At 38.3% G+C, this 18,821-nt stretch overlaps 1 protein-coding gene across 3 annotated transcripts in view; it reads left to right on the top strand.

The window, feature by feature from the left end:
• The window catches only part of LOC124555814 (protein lap1), a 150,956-nt gene that overhangs the window by 11,870 nt on the left and 120,265 nt on the right, over positions 1 to 18,821 (top strand). Inside the window, exon 2 of one of the 3 annotated variants that reach the window (XM_047129881.1) lies at positions 2,083 to 2,146. The exons of 1 other annotated variant lie outside the window; for it this stretch is intronic. The gene's annotated coding sequence lies outside the window, so the exon portion shown is untranslated. Of the gene's footprint in view, positions 1 to 2,082; positions 2,147 to 5,935; positions 6,045 to 18,821 lie in introns of those variants that run through there. One more of the 3 variants, XM_047129883.1, reaches the window with a different exon arrangement.

An 18,821-nucleotide genomic window follows, 5' to 3' on the forward strand; every position in this document is an offset into this window, starting at 1 on the left:
TCCAGCAATTGATCTAAAAGATTTAATGCAACGGCAAAGTTTGCAAATATTAATGAAAGTGCATCATATTGCAGGGTGGGTTATAGATGGGTAGGCCTACTGATGGAATTGTGCAGGTGTGTTATAATGTTGGTGTGGGCACACAACAGTGCAGTCATTAGTGCACCTTCATAAATAAATGTTAGATGTATAAGGTACTGGTATAAAATATGAGAAAAGCATGAAAATCGTATAATTTATCATTGATTGATTAAAATCATTTTAGGAACTCCATTTTCCTTTGTAGTAATTTAGATGTGAGTTGTAAGTTCATACAAATATTATTTTTAGTTGTGTCTCACAATTTTGTAGGTATGTGTCTTGCCAAGATATTGGCTGTCTTTTTATCAGCGAATGCAGTGCATCGTGTCAAAATGTAATGTACTGAAATTTGTACACTGGATGCATTGCATATTGTGAGTTCTCTATTCACAGGAGATAGGAGTGTGTTGGGAGGGGGGGGGGGGGGGGGGGCGACGGCAACATATGCTCTGGAGGCATATAAGGGCTTACTACTTCCAACTGTTATACCAGAATGAGATGTGACTTCACTAACTGCTGTTTGATGTTTCTCACATTTTATCATTTCTTCTTCTACTCACTTATTAACCTCAAAGTTAAACATGACTGTGCAACAGTGACTTTCTGTATCACCAGATCTAAGACTACGAAGATTAGTGTAGATAAATATTCACACTGTCACCTTCCAGTGTAACACAGATGTCCGGCTACACTGCAGATCAGTCAGTCACAACAACCAATATTCCAAAAACTAATACAGATGCAAAAGAAATGTTGTCAGTGTTCTGTTGTCCTTCCATTTCTGCACATTATGTCACTCGCCACAGTATCATTACGTTATGAGACAAAGGTGGCATCTAATATCAGTAAGTTTAGTTGACCTCAATTGTTGGGAGGTATGCTAAAATTTATGTGTAATTTGATGCTTATGAGCACATTCTTTATCATTTGATGAGAGCTGATGTGGTTTTATTGCATCAGTTCCAAATATTGTTGCTTTTGCTGCTTCATTAGTACCCCCTTGTACATGAAATGCATTTCTTTAGGCATAATTTCAGTCTCATGAAACCCCGTTTATTGTACTGACAAAGCTGGTACAAGCTGGGCAGCATTTTTCTGCAAATCGTTCTGTTAGAAATACCATAGTTCTGTGTGGGAAAACAAAGGCGATGCCTGTATCTTGGTAGTTAAAAGGATTATGGAAACACACTGGTTATTAGTTTGAGTCCCTTGTTGACTATTCATCAGTATGAAAATAGCTCATTCCAATGTTAAATGTATTAAAAGTACATGCACCAAATTATGGTTTGTAGTGGATGCAGTTGATTACTTACCATTTTCCACTAAAATGTGCAGTCTGGTGATGATGGTTGGACTGAGTGTTGATAGCCTGTGGAACAGGTTAGTTATTAAATTAGTCCCCTGTTTTGTAGAAACATGTGAACTTTCATTACAGTTTATATGAAGGACCATTGATAGTCCTCTTGATATTTGTTGCCAAGGAATTTGATTGATTGTACTAACAAAAATTGTTTCATTGCTCAGTCACTTGGTTTTAAAAATATTTTTGTCCTTCACTTAGGAGCAAAGTTTCTGTTACTGTCCTTAAGTGTCTTATCTCATATGGAAAAAAGAAATCACCTTTGTAACAAGTATCTGTGCAACAGTGCTCTGCACCAATCTTTCATAGCCATGTCATTGTAAGTGCATGTATACAATTTCTTCCTCATCAATTACACATCACTACAACTGTAATTGCATCTATCTTGATAGCTGTCTTGTTATGGTCATGCATTTTGTACTGTTTGTGTATCTTGGTGATATATGTACTTAACAAAAATTAAGAACCATTAAGGATTTATATATTGTTTGATGTTCTTATTTTGTTGTATAATTGTTTGAAAATATTGGTTTATTCATATTCTGTAAATGTGAAAATCACTTGGTGATAACAGCCATGCTGTTTCTCAAACCAGAAATGGGCAATTAGTACTTCACTTGAAACATTTATTTGTTATGTAGATCACACCATATGGCTGTCCAATTGACCCAGAGGGCCAACAGGAAGATGTGGCGAGTAATGTGTGTAAGTGCCTGATGCCCAAATGTCAAAAAAGGAGGTGTTGCCTTCATTTGTTGCACCTACATTTATTCTGTTTTAATGCTGTTATTCATCCTGTTAGCTACATCCAGGTGGCAAGCAGCATGCTGGACTTTGTATATTATCCTGTTAACAGCTGGGTACTGGTTTTTGCACATTAGACATTTTTATGTGGAACAATATATATTAAAAATTTCTATATGCTTGTAATGGGTGATCTGCTCCTTGCACAGTCTTTTAGAAGTTCTTTCTCTCACTCTTTCCACCTAATTTTGTAGGTATGCATGAAGTATAATATTTTTAATATGACTAGCATGTGGTTTTCCCTTATTAACTCAATGGTGTTTACTGTTTGGTATGAAATTGCGACTATTAGATCACAGTTGTTATGGTGCATCAACCTCTTATTGTGCAGTTTCGAAGTATCCCATATTATTTCTTTATAGGAATCAAAGGAAAACTGTTGCAGGAGACTGTACAAAAGTAAGAAAACGAATAGAGTACACTTTAAAAGTTTTCTTGGTAATGTGTGGTTACATAATACAAAAAAGAGTGTAGTACTGACTTCAGAAGATGCAAAAATTGAAATTCAGAAAGTGGAGACATCAATCCTCCTATCGATAAATGGGCACAGATTATGGTGACCAAGTGGTAACATCCCATGGAGATGTTACAGTGGCAACTCACGGGATTTTTGTTTAGGAGAAGCTAATTCAAGTTGCAATCTCTCCACATAATTTACATCTTCTGTTGTTTCCATAAACCATTTCAGCAGATACCAGAATTTTTCCTTCATAAGAACCATATCCATTTTTTTCACATGTAATGAGTCTGTGTACCTTTTCTTCTGATTATAATGGTGATAAAACTTGACCTGTGTAAGTAAAAACAAAATAAAGAAAGGTGTAATAATGATGCACCACTCACACCAACAGGAAGGATGGAACAAACACTGAAATGGGAGAGAGATATAAGCATGTGGCTGTAAATGAAAAACTGGTAAATATGACATGAGAATTGGGTGGAGGTATTACAGATTTTTCGTGCTGCCACCAAAGCTAATACAGAAATAGTGCTAGCTGAGTTTTTACAGACAGAGGAAGGAATTGGCCTTATCCTTTTTTTAAGGAGCCATAAGTTCTTTAACTTGTATACTGAAGACCACTATGGAGAAAATACTTTCCATATACTGGAGCCAGTATACCCATTTTTTGTGCCTCGTGCTAAGCATCTATGAAAGTAAATATAGCAAACATTAAAATATTTCATGGAATTTAATTTGAAAATGCTTTATTGATATATTCAGTATGCATATTGCATATTTGTTACAAATTACACATTGTTTCTCAAAAACCACCTGTTCATTAATGGCTAATTCTTTTCTACTGCACATTGTACTGTGTAACCAGTGTTTTTTTTAAAAAAAAGGTGACTGTGTACAAAACACCAGTTTCCTGAAGTCTTTCAGATTGTACTGATCTGGGATTGGGGATCCAAAAATAAAGTTTACAGATAGTACAGCATTCTTTGCTGTTATTCTTTCACTTTTCATAGGCTGAGCTTGGAAAGAATGACTTCTATCACTTTATGTTCCCCACAGTTAATTTAATATTTTCCTTATAAGCTCAGTGTGAATCTTCTGTGGAGATGTAATACTTGTTTATTTCCATCACTAACAGCCAGTTATTGTAATTTTGGAAATAATTGTTTCAATTTTTTTAAAAAGTATGAAGCACTTCAAACTTCTGAAATGAGTGGTACAAATGAGTAATTGTATTTCCTATACTTTTTTTACATTCAGTGTTAATCATCCAACTTGACAGATCCACTTATTTCAGCAAGTTTGAGGCTAAATTATGCAGATTTTTTAAAGCACAGCTTTCATGTACAAATGAATTCACAGCATCCTATTAGTGGTTTGACACCTAACACTGACGTCACTTCCTGCGTAGTGAATATGATTTTTTTTTTTTTTTTTTTTTCGTTGGTGGGCCAAATTGATGTTTAGCAGAAAATTCATGCCTATTGGAGACAGTTGAAGCATATCACAGCCTCTGAAAGAGTGTTTCATATATCCTTCTAATGCCTCAATTTGTAAGAACTTGGCAAAGAATATCGTATTTTGAGGTAGATCATGTAGATCTGTTTTTTGCAGTGAGTGACTCCCTCCCATTCTTTTCCCTCAATTTCATTCTGTCTGCATTGGTGAGGGTAGATTTCTGTGTTTTCTGTACTCTATGTGTACAGATGTTGCCTCTCGGTGACATTTCTGTCATCTTTATAATACTGAAGCATACATCATTGTGTTTAGTGAGTTTATAACAATTAAATTTGAACAACTGATGGTCAGACGGTATTTTGTCACCACTCAATATTGTTTAACATTGGACAGTGTCTTTTAGAAAAATTAAATGTGTGTACATAAACTTTATCAATACAGTTATAAGTATATTCTAGTGTGCACCCTTATCAATACTCCCTTGTCTAATTACCCAGCATTCCTTTGGTTTTCCATTCATGGAGTAGTATGCATGGTTCTTAACATTGTATTGTCGTTAATGCTTGTCTGGTTCGAAGTTGGTGTGTCTTTATAGTTGTCCTCAATTCTGGACGAAACAAAAGTTTGTTGGGCAATTCCAGGGTGTATAGTAGTACAAGGATGTTTGTTATTTCTTGTTTAGGTAATAATGTGTTGTTGAGTACCAAAATTAATTTCAGGTTGTTACTAGTTCTACCCACTGTCCCCACACAGTGCCGTCTGATGCTATTAATGGCAATGGACAAAGATGGTAATCATTTTCCCACTGACTGCAACAATTCTACAAATGCTACAAGATTTTAATAGAAACTAAAGTCATGTTTCCTATAATATTGTGAAGTTCTATGCAGGGCTGCTTGTTGAAGAGTGTGTGCTCACATTTAAAGGTGATATATGCTGCTGCTGTATCAGTTCCCATTTTATGACATTTTTAATGACACTCACTTTCTGCTCTAATTATTGTTCTGCAGTAATCCAAGAATTTTTTAGCAATAGTAGATTCAAATGACAACCTGATACATGTCCTTTTCCATGACCATGTTGAAACAGTAAAAGATGAACTGCTGGCATTGTAATGGACAGTAGTGGTGCTGAGTATTGATGTCCATGTTTTATTATTTGTCAGGCAGACAGTGACTATCCCCACTGGATATTCTTTTTGATGTTACACAGAGTGAAGTTTTTCCCATAGTTTATAATATATGTCAGACGTTGACAGGAAAGTCATGTATGGTGTGGATGATGTCCAGCGGAAAATATGTTGCCTCTGACCTGGCAAATTAAATTTTAGTTTCACTGTGAACTCGGGTAAAGCACCAACATTAGTGTTGTGGGTTGCTGGCCAAAAATATGTTGTATTACAAATGGACAGCAGTAGAGCCGACCAATGTGCTCTGTGCATTTGCTGTGGGTGAAACTGTAGTTCAGGCATGGCAATGTATAGCTCGAGAGACATTCCTCTCCAGTGAGTGCTGTTCCCCTCCAGTTCGACACGTGCAGTGGTGTCACAGCCATGGCGTATGACTGTCAGTCATTGTGAATCGTGACCTCTGTAATACCAACACCCTGTACCTAAATACCAAAAGAAATACACTACTAAAACATTGTTTTTTATTTTGTTTCTTGCTCCCAACTCTTATATCTACATTAAAGTGATATTTAAATACTTAGGTTACATTTATTTAACTTGGTCTTTACATGTTCTAAATTTCGATTTCAGTTTGCTTGGTAGCAAAAGGAAGTGAGTCTTTCAACGACTCATTGGAGACTACTGCATTGAGAAAATTTAATGTTCTTCATTGAAGAACATGTATGTTGATTGGAAAAAGATATTTTATGAACAAGGTCTGTAGTTTTTAAGTACTGATCTTATGGCATAAAAAAGACATCTGTTTCTGTTCTGGATAGTATGAGTAGATGATTTTGTAATCTGCAAACTTCTAGTTGAGGATCACGTCTAATACTTCCAAGACTAATTTTCATTGGATTATTAATGAAAATGATATCCAGCTTTATACACTTAAAATCTTTAAACAACTATGAAACTTACTGGAAACTTCACTAATAATGGTTGTAAATCTTGAAAATTTTACTTCCATTTATTTTTGTTTCAGTTCACAGCAACTCAGAAAATAACAAAAGTTTTCATTGTTGTAATTTACACCAGAATCTGTTTATACCTGTAAACATATCACAAATACTGCTTTTCTTTCCTTGCAAACATAAATTCGTATTAATTAAATCATTTGTAAATGTAAAATATGTTAGAAATGCAAATTCTGATAAACGAAAAGCCTTCAGCCTATTCTCAAATTCCGTAGCATCTGATTTTACTTCTCTACTCAAAAACTTGAAAAGTTGTGTTCTTTGTAAGAGAGAGAAAGGAGAGCAAGATAAACATCTTCCTGCACACAACCAGTTAATTTTAGAATGAAGAGGTATGTCTCTGTATTCTATGTCAACTTCTACCAAAAATTGTTTAAATTTTTGATGAGATAATGGTCAATTTCCTAGGTGTATTATATTCAGAACTTTTATTTCAGCTTTTGTTGCAAACTGTAACCTTATATTTTTCCCACACAGTGCTTCATAATGAATAATGCAATAAAAAATCAGTATTCTGTTTTTCCTTAAGTGACCAATGAAGCCATATTCGCTACCGATCACAGCTTTTGCACCATCAGTACAATTTGCAAAATATTTTTTAAAACCACCAATTTTGTTAAAACACTTTTTAAAACCACCAATTTTATAAAAATATTTTTAATTACATAAAAAAATATCCAAATGAGCATTAGAACTAAAGCGAGTAACTCTTCATGTACAGCAAAGTCATCCATTATTATGAGCAAAAAAAAAAAAAAATTAGCAGTAGACTAAGATCTGTCCAATAAGTGCTGTCATGCACGACCCCCCCCCCCCCCCCCCCCCCACACACACACACATGGAGGGAGGGAGGGAGAGATAGTTAGTTTCACATATCAAGAATTCACAGTGTTACATAACAAAGGAGCTGTTTTAAAATGTACAGTGGCATCATTGTAACCAAATGCTTTTGCCATTTCTGTTGCAGACTCTTTCACAAGTAAGACATCACTGAAGCACTTCTGACCTGTTGCTAATTTTAAGCCTACGACATACAATAATCTTTAAGATTTCAGAGTTCGGGCTTTTTAAGTTGTCGACAAAAGGCCATCATTCCTCATGAGAGTAACATCCATGTGTTGCTTCACAGAATGAAGAGAAATGTCAAGCAAGGTTCCTACCTTTGTTTTGTATTACCCATGGTTTTCGTATTAAACATGGTAATGACAACCTAAACAAAAATTCAATGTTAGGAAAGTAAATCTGGGCAAAACACGGCAAACAAGTGAACTAACGAAACAGCAATGCATCTTCCAAGTCGAAGAGGTGCTGCCCCACTTGATAGCTTCTAAACATATGAGCCAAAGGGTGCAGCCAGGCCATGGCAACACCGCCTGAGTAAAGTTGGAGGAGGAAGTGTGCATTGAAGGGGAATATTTCATGAGCCACGCTTTGCCAGGCTTGATTTAGTTATTTCAGAATAAATCTGCTTCCGCGTCATTGATGATCTGCCTTATATACTTCTACCCTCGCATTTCTTTTCCTTTACCATGCCATCAGCAGTGACTCATTGTAGTATGTACCCAACCATTATCTCTCTTTGTTCCATTGTGTTTTCTATTAGACTTGTTTCCTCATTGACACATTGGAGGACATCTTCATTCCTTGTTCGATCAGTCCATATGATCGTCTATAGTCTCCTGTAGCACCACATTTCAAAGGCTTCTAATCATTTTGTTTCTGTCTTCTTAGTTGTCCATGTTTCGCACTCATTCAAAGTTGTACTCTAAACAATCTCGTGCTCCAGTTTAATCCACCCATCATGGCCCCCAGCTTACCTTAGTTTTCTCTTTGTTTATGTGCATATTATAATAACCCTTAGCTTGCACATGTTTTGTTTTATTAAGCACCTAACTCAGTTTCTGTTTACTTTTGGCAACTACTGCTTTGCCATCAGTAAATCATACAATGTTGTTTTCTGTCCATGACAAATAATAACTCCTGCATTGAGATAGTCCTTTGCTCCTCTCATTGCCTCATTTATATACAAATTGAATATTGATGGTGATGATTAATGATCCTAGTTTACTTTTAACCTGATTTTGGTCTCTTGTAGCAATCCATCAGTGAAGACTGCTCCAGTTTGCTTTACACAAAGAAAGGGAATTATCCTTCTATCCCTGTAGTTGACATCACACTGCCTTTGACTGGAAAACATTTTATTTCATTTCACATTATCAGAATCCTCCTTCAAATCTATAAATGCTATCTTCTTCCTGTATCTGCTCTCTATCATTAACCAAAATGTTAAAATTGCTTCACAAGTGCCCCTGCTCGTTTTAAAGTCAAACTGAGTCACCCATAACCTACTTTCAGTGGTTTCTTCCAGTCTATAATAAATGTACTTGTGATTATTTTTTATGTATGCGAGATAAGACTGATCCCGCAGTAACTTTACACATCTATCCACATCTGGCAGAACTTGCCCAGTTACATTAATTTCATTCACAAGCTTGCATATTTTCTCCTCTGCCTTTTGCACTGATGACCACAAGAATTCCTCTGGTATTACATATATTTTCCAGTTCATGCAAAACCTTTTAAAATTCAGGAAATGTTGCTGCATGTTTCCACTCATCTTATTGCACCATTTCTTACTTTTCAATTGGCCTAATTTCTCCTAGGTAACAATAAAATTTCAGCACCTATTATTTCTGTCTTCTAGTCTTATTTTTCTATTTCCATCACCCAATTACATTTATTATCTACAACTGTTTGGCTATTCTGAGCTGCCTAAAGTGTTTCTATGTAAATTAGTCTGTATTTTCACCATTTTTGTAATTCCAGTTTCTCATCTGTTATCCATGGCAGCCTCTTTTCTGCCTTCTTCAATCCTAGTACTTTCTCAGTGGCATTTACACCACTTCTTTCAACAACATTCCATTGGTTGTTCTCACTAATAAATCCATGAAGTGTCATTATTTCTTTTGTCACACACCTTTCTGTAGTAGGCTGATTTTGTAGTTCCTTCAATGTGCCTAGTTCCAGTGTTTCAGCTACTTTGCCTTTAATGTCTAGAATTTCAATTGGTATTAAATTAGTACTGGGTTATTTCAGCTATCAGTGTCAGCACCTGGAAAAACTCAAAGTTCTTAACATCTAGTTCTTAACTTTAATTCATGGCTGTTATTTTCTCAACAACTGTAGTGTGTTATATATTTGAGAATAAAATTCAGTCAGTAGCTGCACAGTTATTTTTATTTCGCTTTCAAGAAACATATATAAAAAAGACATTACACATAGCTCCACATAAGCTATTCCTGACATCAATATGCAGAATGAGAGGGATCCAACTGACAAATTTATCAAATCTGGGGTAGATAAAATTCAGTGTAATGTATGTCCAAGTTTTTATATATGACAGACAGGGAGAGCATTTAAGACCTGTTTTTCTGAGCAGCTGCTCAGCAAAGATGGTGCAGGTCCAGATATTTTTTTTAAATCAGAACATCAAAAAATTGAGAAACACGCTCTTCCTCTTCTATTGTTGCTTGACATGGAAATTCTGCACATAGTTGACAAGGGCTACAAAACTAACCTTTTGGACAAGTTTGAAATATGTAAACATTCCTACCTTAAATCTAAAGATTATTGAATGATCAGTTTGCACTGGAAAATGGACACTATCTCTTATAAAATGGTGAAAATTAACCCAGTCCTTTCAGATATTAATGTCAGCAATAACTTAAGTAGGACTATGTGAAATGTCTTTCAAATGTACAGAGTTATTACAAATGATTGAAGCGATTTCACAGCTCTACAATAACTTTATTATTTGAGATATTTTCACAATGCTTTGCACACACATACAAAAACTCAAAAAGTTTTTTTAGGCATTCACAAATGTTCGATATGTGCCCCTTTAGTGATTCGGCAGACATCAAGCCGATAATCAAGTTCCTACCACACTCGGCGGAGCATGTCCCCATCAATGAGTTCGAAAGCATCGTTGATGCGAGCTCGCAGTTCTGGCACGTTTCTTGGTAGAGGAGATTTAAACACTGGATCTTTCACATAACCCCACAGAAAGAAATCGCATGGGGTTAAGTTGGGAGAGCATGGAGGCCATGACCTGAATTGCTGATCATGATCTCCACCACGACCGATCCATCGGTTTTCCAATCTCCTGTTTAAGAAATGCCGAACATCATGATGGAAGTGCGGTGGAGCACCATCCTGTTGAAAGATGAAGTCGGCGCTGTCGGTCTCCAGTTGTGGCATGAGCCAATTTTCCACCATGTCCAGATACATGTGTCCTGTAACGTTTTTTTCGCAGAAGAAAAAGGGGCCGTAAACTTTAAACCGTGAGATTGCACAAAACATGTTAACTTTTGGTGAATTGCGAATTTGCTGCACGAATGTGTGAGGATTCTCTACCAGCCAGATTCGCACATTGTGTCTGCTCACTTCACCTTTAAGAAAAAATGTTGCTTCATCACTGAAAACAAGTTTCGCACTGAACGCATCCTCTTACATGAGCTGTTGCAACCGCGCCGAAAATTCAAAGCGTTTGACTTTGTCATCGGGTGTCAGGGCTTGTAGCAATTGTAAACGGTAAGGCTTCTGCTTTAGCCTTTACCGTAAGATTTTCCAAACCATCGGCTGTGGTACGTTTAGCTCCCTGCTTGCTTTATTCGTCGACTTCCGCGGGCTACGTGTGAAACTTGCCCGGACGCGTTCAACCGTTTCTTCGCTCACTGCAGGCCGACCCGTTGATTTCCCCTTACAGAGGCATCCAGAAGCTTTAAACTGTGCATACCATCGCCGAATGGAGTTAGCAGTTTGTGGATCTTTGTTGAACTTCGTCCTGAAGTGTCGTTGCGCTGTTCTGACTGACTGATGTGAGTGCATTTCAAGCACGACATACGCTTTCTCGGCTCCTGTCGCCATTTTGTCTCACTGCGCTCTCGAGCGCTCTGGGGCAGAAACCTGAAGTGCGGCTTCAGCCGAACAAAACTTTGAGTTTTTCTATGTATCTGTAGTGTGTCGTGACCATATGTCAATGAATGGAGCTACAGTGAATTTATGAAATCGCTTCAATCATTTGTAATAGCCCTGTATTATATATAACTTCCTTTATATACCTTAGCTGTACTTTTTATATGCTTTTGTTCTCTGCTGCTAGCACAGCTTCACTGTGTAAATAATGTGAGATATTGAATGTAAATTATCACTCTGTGGTTATGATTATCACATACAATATGTACATTTTTGGATATGTCATGTCATTATCCTTCTGTGAAGAAGATAACGATATCTGTTAAACCAATATTAAATAAGTTTTTGCAATACACTTCATATACTTTACATAGGTGTATGGCCAAGTTCTTATGATATGTATTATCCCAAATTGTGTAGGCTTCTGTAGATGTCAGATTAATTTGTTGAAACAGTAAAGCAAAATAAAAATTGCTCTGCAACTGACTAATATCTAAACCTTTGTTTTGCTAAAATGTAGTCAATCTGAGATCATCTTCGATCCACTGGTGTATTCTATGTATATATCATTGTCTTTGGATGATAATTTTTTTTTTTTATGTGGTTAACTCATAGCCTGCACAGAATTATATTAATATTTCTCCTCTCTCCTTTCACCTGCTTAGACCAAACTCTCAAGTTATTTTCTGTTTCCTACCTTCACCTTTGACTGCCTTCCAGTCTCCCATTGTGATCAAGTTCTCATATACTTTGACGTATTTTACAGGTTTTTTAATATTGTCATACAGGTCTTCAATTTCATTGCCATCTGCATTTGCAGCTGACATTCATAATTGTGTGATTACTGTGTCTGTGACATCTCTTGAGTTTTCTTTCTGTTTGGTGCAGTTAACCCATTAAAGGATTCCTTATGTGGTGCAAAAAAATTAGTGTTCAATATTAGAGGACATTTCATCCAAAAAGGATAAATTTATAGTGCCCAATTCCAGTGTTGTAATCAGTCCATTGTGTGGACATTGTTATGTGTTCTTGCAGTTGTAGGCCTTTGACAGTACAGGAATCCAACCCCTGATGCTTGAGCTGTGGAGTTCTCACAGATTCTATGGAATATGTATCTGTCTAATTTGTGATACTGGGAGTCTTGGCAGTGGGTAACAAATGCAGTGCAACTGCTGTGGGTGGATGTTGTTTGTGGGACAATCTTAGATCAAAGTGATCTACAATGAAATGGCTAAAACTTTCATTTTCTCCTACAGATTGGCTGAGGTGTAACTGAAAGTTTTTTCAAGCAATGTCCAACTTTCCCTGCTAGTGAGTATGCATGGTAAACTTCTCAGTTACCTCCTTGGTAAGTATTTTGTCCTGAGAGCATGTATCCTACAGTATTGTAACAAATCTTCCCTCCAGCACTCAACAAAAACACAAGTCTGGAAGTTATCTATACACTGAAGGATCTATAGTCAATGATTGTGTTGGTTACACACTTGTGCATGTTGTTGTGGATTGACAGTGATCCTTGTGAGTTTATGCACCATGCATAATTTCAAGTTGGCAACCATTGCTAGGGCTTTACAAGACATATAAGCTCAGAAAAGTTATAATAAATCTTCTTTTGTGTTGTCACTCCATGAAACTTTGCTTGTCAATGTTATCATTAGTATGGCCTAGTGTCATGTATTCCTGTTTCACTGGTCAAGGTATGTGGTTTGGGCACCAAGATTACATAACTATGGGTGCTGACTCACATAAATATTCCAGAGGAAAAAAGTTACTGACTGAAATAAAATACAATTTATGTTAAAAGTTCTTTTACATGGCGTGGCTAGCCACTGGTACTCCAAGACAGGCTAAGAACAAGTTAGGAGATCACTGCTTTCTGGTGTATTTTTTTTATAGAATTTATTGCATACTATAGATACATGTTGGCCATACATATTGCCTTTCATTTTATGACATGACATTGATCTCTGTTTACTTGTGCTCAACTGTCCATGTCAGTAATTTATGCAACATGGAATGTGCTTCCTCTGCTCTAAAAATTTAAGAAAGTGGGCAGCGTATTGGTCACACAAAAAGGAAGATATTAATACAGGTATAGTCCAACATACACCATATATCACTTCAAAACTGTGTCAAAGTGCAGTTACAGCTATAATTCTTCCAGATCAAGTTTAATTAACATTGTCTTGGAGCTACTCACACCATCAGATCTTTAGTATAGCGAAAAAGTTTTGTGTTAATAAAGCTTTGATTTATGAGATTCAGTTTAAAATCATGTTGTATTGGAAGTTTGTCCGTCAGTTCTTTGTGTAATTTAGAATGATGGGGCCCACAGATATGACAGGAGTGGTTGATTTACATTTAGGTTGCCCAGCTCTTACCTTTTTAAAAAATACCTACAGAACTTTTTAAATAAAAGCTGAAATACTATCTGCTGAGAAATATGAGAGAGAAATGTTTTGGCACATTCCTCACATGATCAAATATTGGCTGTAACTCTTTAAACAGACACTGAATGCTGTCTGACATTGCCTACACTGTGTCACAAGCAGTGAAATCAAAAAGCATACTAGTGTCCTTTCTAAAAATAAGTACAATGTCACTGATTTATCTCTGACACTGGGAGTGCTCTCCTAATGCACATATTTTCCTTCTCTATGACATTAGTGCCTGTAAGTGGTATCTCATGGTTACTATAACTACAGTATTGTCAAAACTTGTTGAAAGGGTTGATATTCCAACAGTGAATATATCTGCAAATTTATTAAGGATTTAGTGGCACCTGTGTTGTGCTGGGATATAACAGAAATAGCTTTAATGTAAAGCTCTATTGTATGTTCATTATCCTTTTATAGAATAATTTGGATTTGATGAATGGGTATGCACTGTATTGCGTGGTAAAAGAAGCATCTGGATTACAGCTAAATTGACACACATTGCTGCCACATATCCACTTGTTTATAAACATTCACACTGAGGCTGGTAATATTCACTGATCAGCCTAAACCATGTGACCACCAACCTATTATCGACATAAACCCATCCAGGCAATAGCAGCATCACCTGGCAAGGAACGACTACTAATCAGACACACACATGGTGCATGTAGTATCAGTGAGTGTGCTGTTCGTGTGTATTATGGGGAAGGCGTGATATCCATTTGAGTTGACCAAGGGCAGATTATGATAGCCAGTATTTTTGGCATGAGCATTTCAGAAACTGCATGACTTGTTGGGTGTTCGAGGAGTGCTGTGGTGAGTGTTTTCAATATGTGCCAAAACCAAGGTGAAACCACATCCACATGTTGTTGGGTTTGGTGGCCACCCCTCATTACAGATATTGGATGTCATGGGCTGGGCAGACTGGTAAAACATGACATATGGCAAACTTTGGCAGAACTAACATCAGAATTTAATGCTGGGCAGAGTGCAAGTGTGTCTGAACACACAGTGTACCGAAAACTCCTGACGATGAGCCTTCACAGGCAACAACCCATGTATGTGCCAGTATTAGCACCACAACATCAGCAACTATGACTGGAATGGGCACACAACCATTGGCATTGGACGTAAGCACAGTGGCAGAGTGTTGCATGGTCTGATAAATCCTGATACCTTCTTCATCATGCTGATGGGAGGGCACAAATCCATCATCTTCCAGGGGAACAGCTCCTTGACACCTTTACTGTGGGACGGGGATGAGCTGGCAGCAGCTCCATTATGGTCTGGGGAACATTCACGTGGGCGTTGATGGGTCCAGTGGAGCTCGTGCAAGGCACCATGACAGTCAAGGAGTATCGTACACTGGTTTCAGACCACATACGTCCCTTCATGTTTCCCATTGGCAGTGGCATTTTTCATCAAGATAATGCACCATGTCACCCGGCCAGGAGTGTGATTAAGTGGTTCTAGGAACACAACAGTGAGTTCCAGTTGATATGCTGGTCCCCATTTCACCAGATCTGAATCTGAAGGAACATATCTTCTAGTACCTTCCGCCACGGAAGTCGAACACGCGCAAAACAAATGGACGTGGTCAGTCCATAGAGGGCTCCACCTCAGCGGCAGCTATTCCGCGCAGCAGCTCTCGCGCAGCGAGGGCGCCACCGCTAAGCCACGTGCAGACAGCGGCCAATAGCCGCTCCCTCCGGTTTCGTATATAGGGACCCGCTCCGCCCTAGTCCAGCCAGTCTGGTACTCGCTCTGGATTTCGTTTCTGTCTCGGCGGTACTGCGTTCTGGTCGTTGCTCGTTGTTGACATTTGCCTGGCTCTGGTTCCGAGTGGATTTACGTTTGGTGTTTGGTGTTGTGGTTTCCACAAACCTCCGTTATTTATCTCTTCCTTGTTGTGTCGCTCATAGTCAGTCGTGGTCGGTTCTTGTCAGTTGTCGTTGGTCTGTCGTCCGACTCGTCCTGTGTTTACCCAGTGGTGCGTGCTCCACCACCGGCGGCTCCCCCGTCTGGCGGCTCCGATCCGCAGCTCAAGGCATTCCCGCTGTTGGTTGTGGTTACTACACATCTGGAATGTGATTGAATGTGGTGTCAGAGCTCATGGGCCCCTGTCATAGAATTTAGGGGAATTAAGTGACTTGTATGTGCAGATGTGGTGCCCAACTCCTTCCAGTGACCTACCAAGGCCTCATATCTTGCATGCCATAATACGTCACCACTGTTATCCATGCCAAAGATGGACATCCCTGCTATTAGGTAGGTGATCATAATGTTCTGGCTGATCTGTGTTGGTACAGGTTTTGGTAATTGGGTTGTATAACGTCCTTCACACATTGGTAATCATCATTTATCTGTGCTGTAAATGGATATCTAACAGGGCTCTTATTGGCATCTGATGCGTGCAGCCACCATTGTTGTTTCTATGACTCATATTATGCAGAAAGTTTGACAGGGCAGCATAGTAGAATCAACCTCTTGTGTGATAGATACAGGTATGTCATTCCATCCTGCTTCAACTTTGTTCATCAATCATAGTGGCTAGTGAGTGGTGACATGCCAATGTCTCTGCAACCCACGACCTGATGTTTTCACTGGGTGAGAGATATGGAGAACAAGTTGTAGGTTAGGACATCATGAGCGCCATGCAGTCTTGGGCTGTCTTCTTGTAAGATAATGTCACAAATACCCCAAAGATAGGGCATAGCCACTGGCCCTAACACTTCAAAAATGTAATGGCTGCTATCAAAATTACCACTATGTTAGTCAGAGGCGATCATATTTTGTTCCCAATGGAAGCCCGCACCATCATGGCAGGCAATGGCCCTGTATGATGATGAAGAATGCAGTCCAGTAACACTCATTCTCCTTAGAAGCTATACACATGGATACATAAATTGTGGTACTGTATACAGAAATGGCGCTCATCCAAGAATGCATTGTGGTGCCACTCCTGTGAACAGTGCTGTTGTCGGGTGCACTACTGTTAGCCTGCTTCTCGCTGTTGCTGCGTAAAGGGAAGCTGCAACAGCAGTTGCTGTACTGACAGTCTGTGCACTCCAGATGTCATCGTACTGTCCTTGTGGATACTTGCCTTGCTGCAAAAAAGCTCATTTCCTGACTCAAAGTATGTGATGTGACTGTACGATGTTGCATGGGCGAGCAAACAATATGTCTATTGTCTCGGGTGCTAGATGTGTAAGGCTGTTGACATATTGCATGACAGTGAATGTGGTTGCCCTGAACACACAGATTCCAGGTTTGCATGGCAGTTGCGGGATCCTAGCCTGTATGACCAGCAATATCGTGGAATGATAAACTGCAGCCTCAATAGGGGACACTCCTGCCACTGTTAAATTCCGTGTGCTGGTAGACATTCTCCCTTCTTATTTAAGGCATAAAATGATATTTCACAAGCCTGCAAAACTCAGAGGAAATTTCCTAGTGAGAAACCTGCTGTGTAATCTTTCCTTATACGCATAATGTATGTGGCTTTACCCCTTTGTACTTTGTATGGTTGTGCTGAAATACTAATAGTTCACATATTCAAGCATGTAGGACACTTCATGCCTGTTCCATGTTCACTGAATGCTGTGTTCATGCTGTTGGAGTTTTATTGGTCAGCTGTGTATTTGCCCCACCATTTTTGCTTGGGATAAAATTATGAAATCTTGTGTGTGGCAGTCATATTATGTAATTGTACAGAAACAGGCCTCTACAGTAGTAGACAGACGAGAGTCTCCAAGGTTTTGCTGTTCTATGGAATGCTTCAAGTTTTTGCTGGTGTTATTGTTTGAGGAATTCAGTGAACATACCCTCTGTACTCCAGTGTTATCTTCTATGAACATGGTCTTTTATTATATGTGTAATAATAATAATATAATCTGTTCTGTCATACTTGAGTAAGTCAGAAAGGTTTATTCCACAAATTTATCTTTTTTGTGCCTCCATTAGGCTGGGCTCTCATTATTTACAGTCTTGGTAATAGTGTGGAGTGGTGGTAAACGTAAATTACTGTACATGACAATTTGAGATGTGTGTCTAGATGGTTGGCATAGAGTGGTGGTCTCTTGGAAAACTGTGCTGTAAAGGTCCACAGTGAAGTGAATCATATTACATGAATGCTGACTTTTAACTTCGTGCAGAGAGAAAGACTAAGACTGTGCTCACTTACTGAAGAATGTCACCATGCAGACACGTTCAACACATGCTCTGTGTGTAGTAGCAGTAATACACAAGACTGCATTACATATTCCGTCCCAGGTTGTACAGCTGTCTCGCACAAATATTTCTAGCTTCAATTTCTCAAAATGCACCTAAATAGTAAGACTCGTTTTTTCATATTACTAACTGTTGGGAAAGGGGTTCTTAAACACTGGAAAATGTGAAGAGATTAAAAACATTGATTTCAAAGAATTTACACCATAGAGGTAAGTGAAGACTGTAATAAGGTGTTAAATGCACACCTATAAAGTCCAAATTATAATTCATTTGTGTGGTAATGGAAAGTTGTGGAGAATTTAACTTGCATTATTTTATTGTTGAATGGGGGCGTTGGAATTGGGGTGTAATGTTGGGCAGTTTATTGAAATCTGACAAAAAAAAAGTGAGCCCCAGAAGGGAATAGAACGCAACTTCATAGGTTGAGAGAACGTGAGATATAATTTCAATGATTACAAAACTGAGTCAAATTTACAAAGAACTTAGTGATATGAGTCTACTTATCAGTATGTTGTTTCACTCCCTTGGCCCAGATGTAGCCACCAATATCTGTTAGAAGGGGTTATAAAGCCATTGTATCCTCTTCTGAGGCAAGCTGACCCACAACTGTTGTAATTGAAATTAGAATTATATTAATACTGTCAGCTGCTCATGGGCATTCATATACACTCCTGGAAATTGAAATAGGAACACCGTGAACTCATTGTCCCAGGAAGGGGAAACTTTATTGACACATTCCTGGGGTCAGATACATCACATGGTCACACTGACAGAACCACAGGCACATAGACACAGGCAACAGAGCATGCACAATGTCGGCACTAGTACAGTGTATATCCACCTTTCGCAGCAATGCAGGCTGCTATTCTCC

This window comes from Schistocerca americana, chromosome X, assembly GCF_021461395.2.
Source record: "Schistocerca americana isolate TAMUIC-IGC-003095 chromosome X, iqSchAmer2.1, whole genome shotgun sequence".
In the NCBI taxonomy this organism is placed as follows: Eukaryota; Metazoa; Arthropoda; class Insecta; order Orthoptera; family Acrididae; genus Schistocerca; species Schistocerca americana.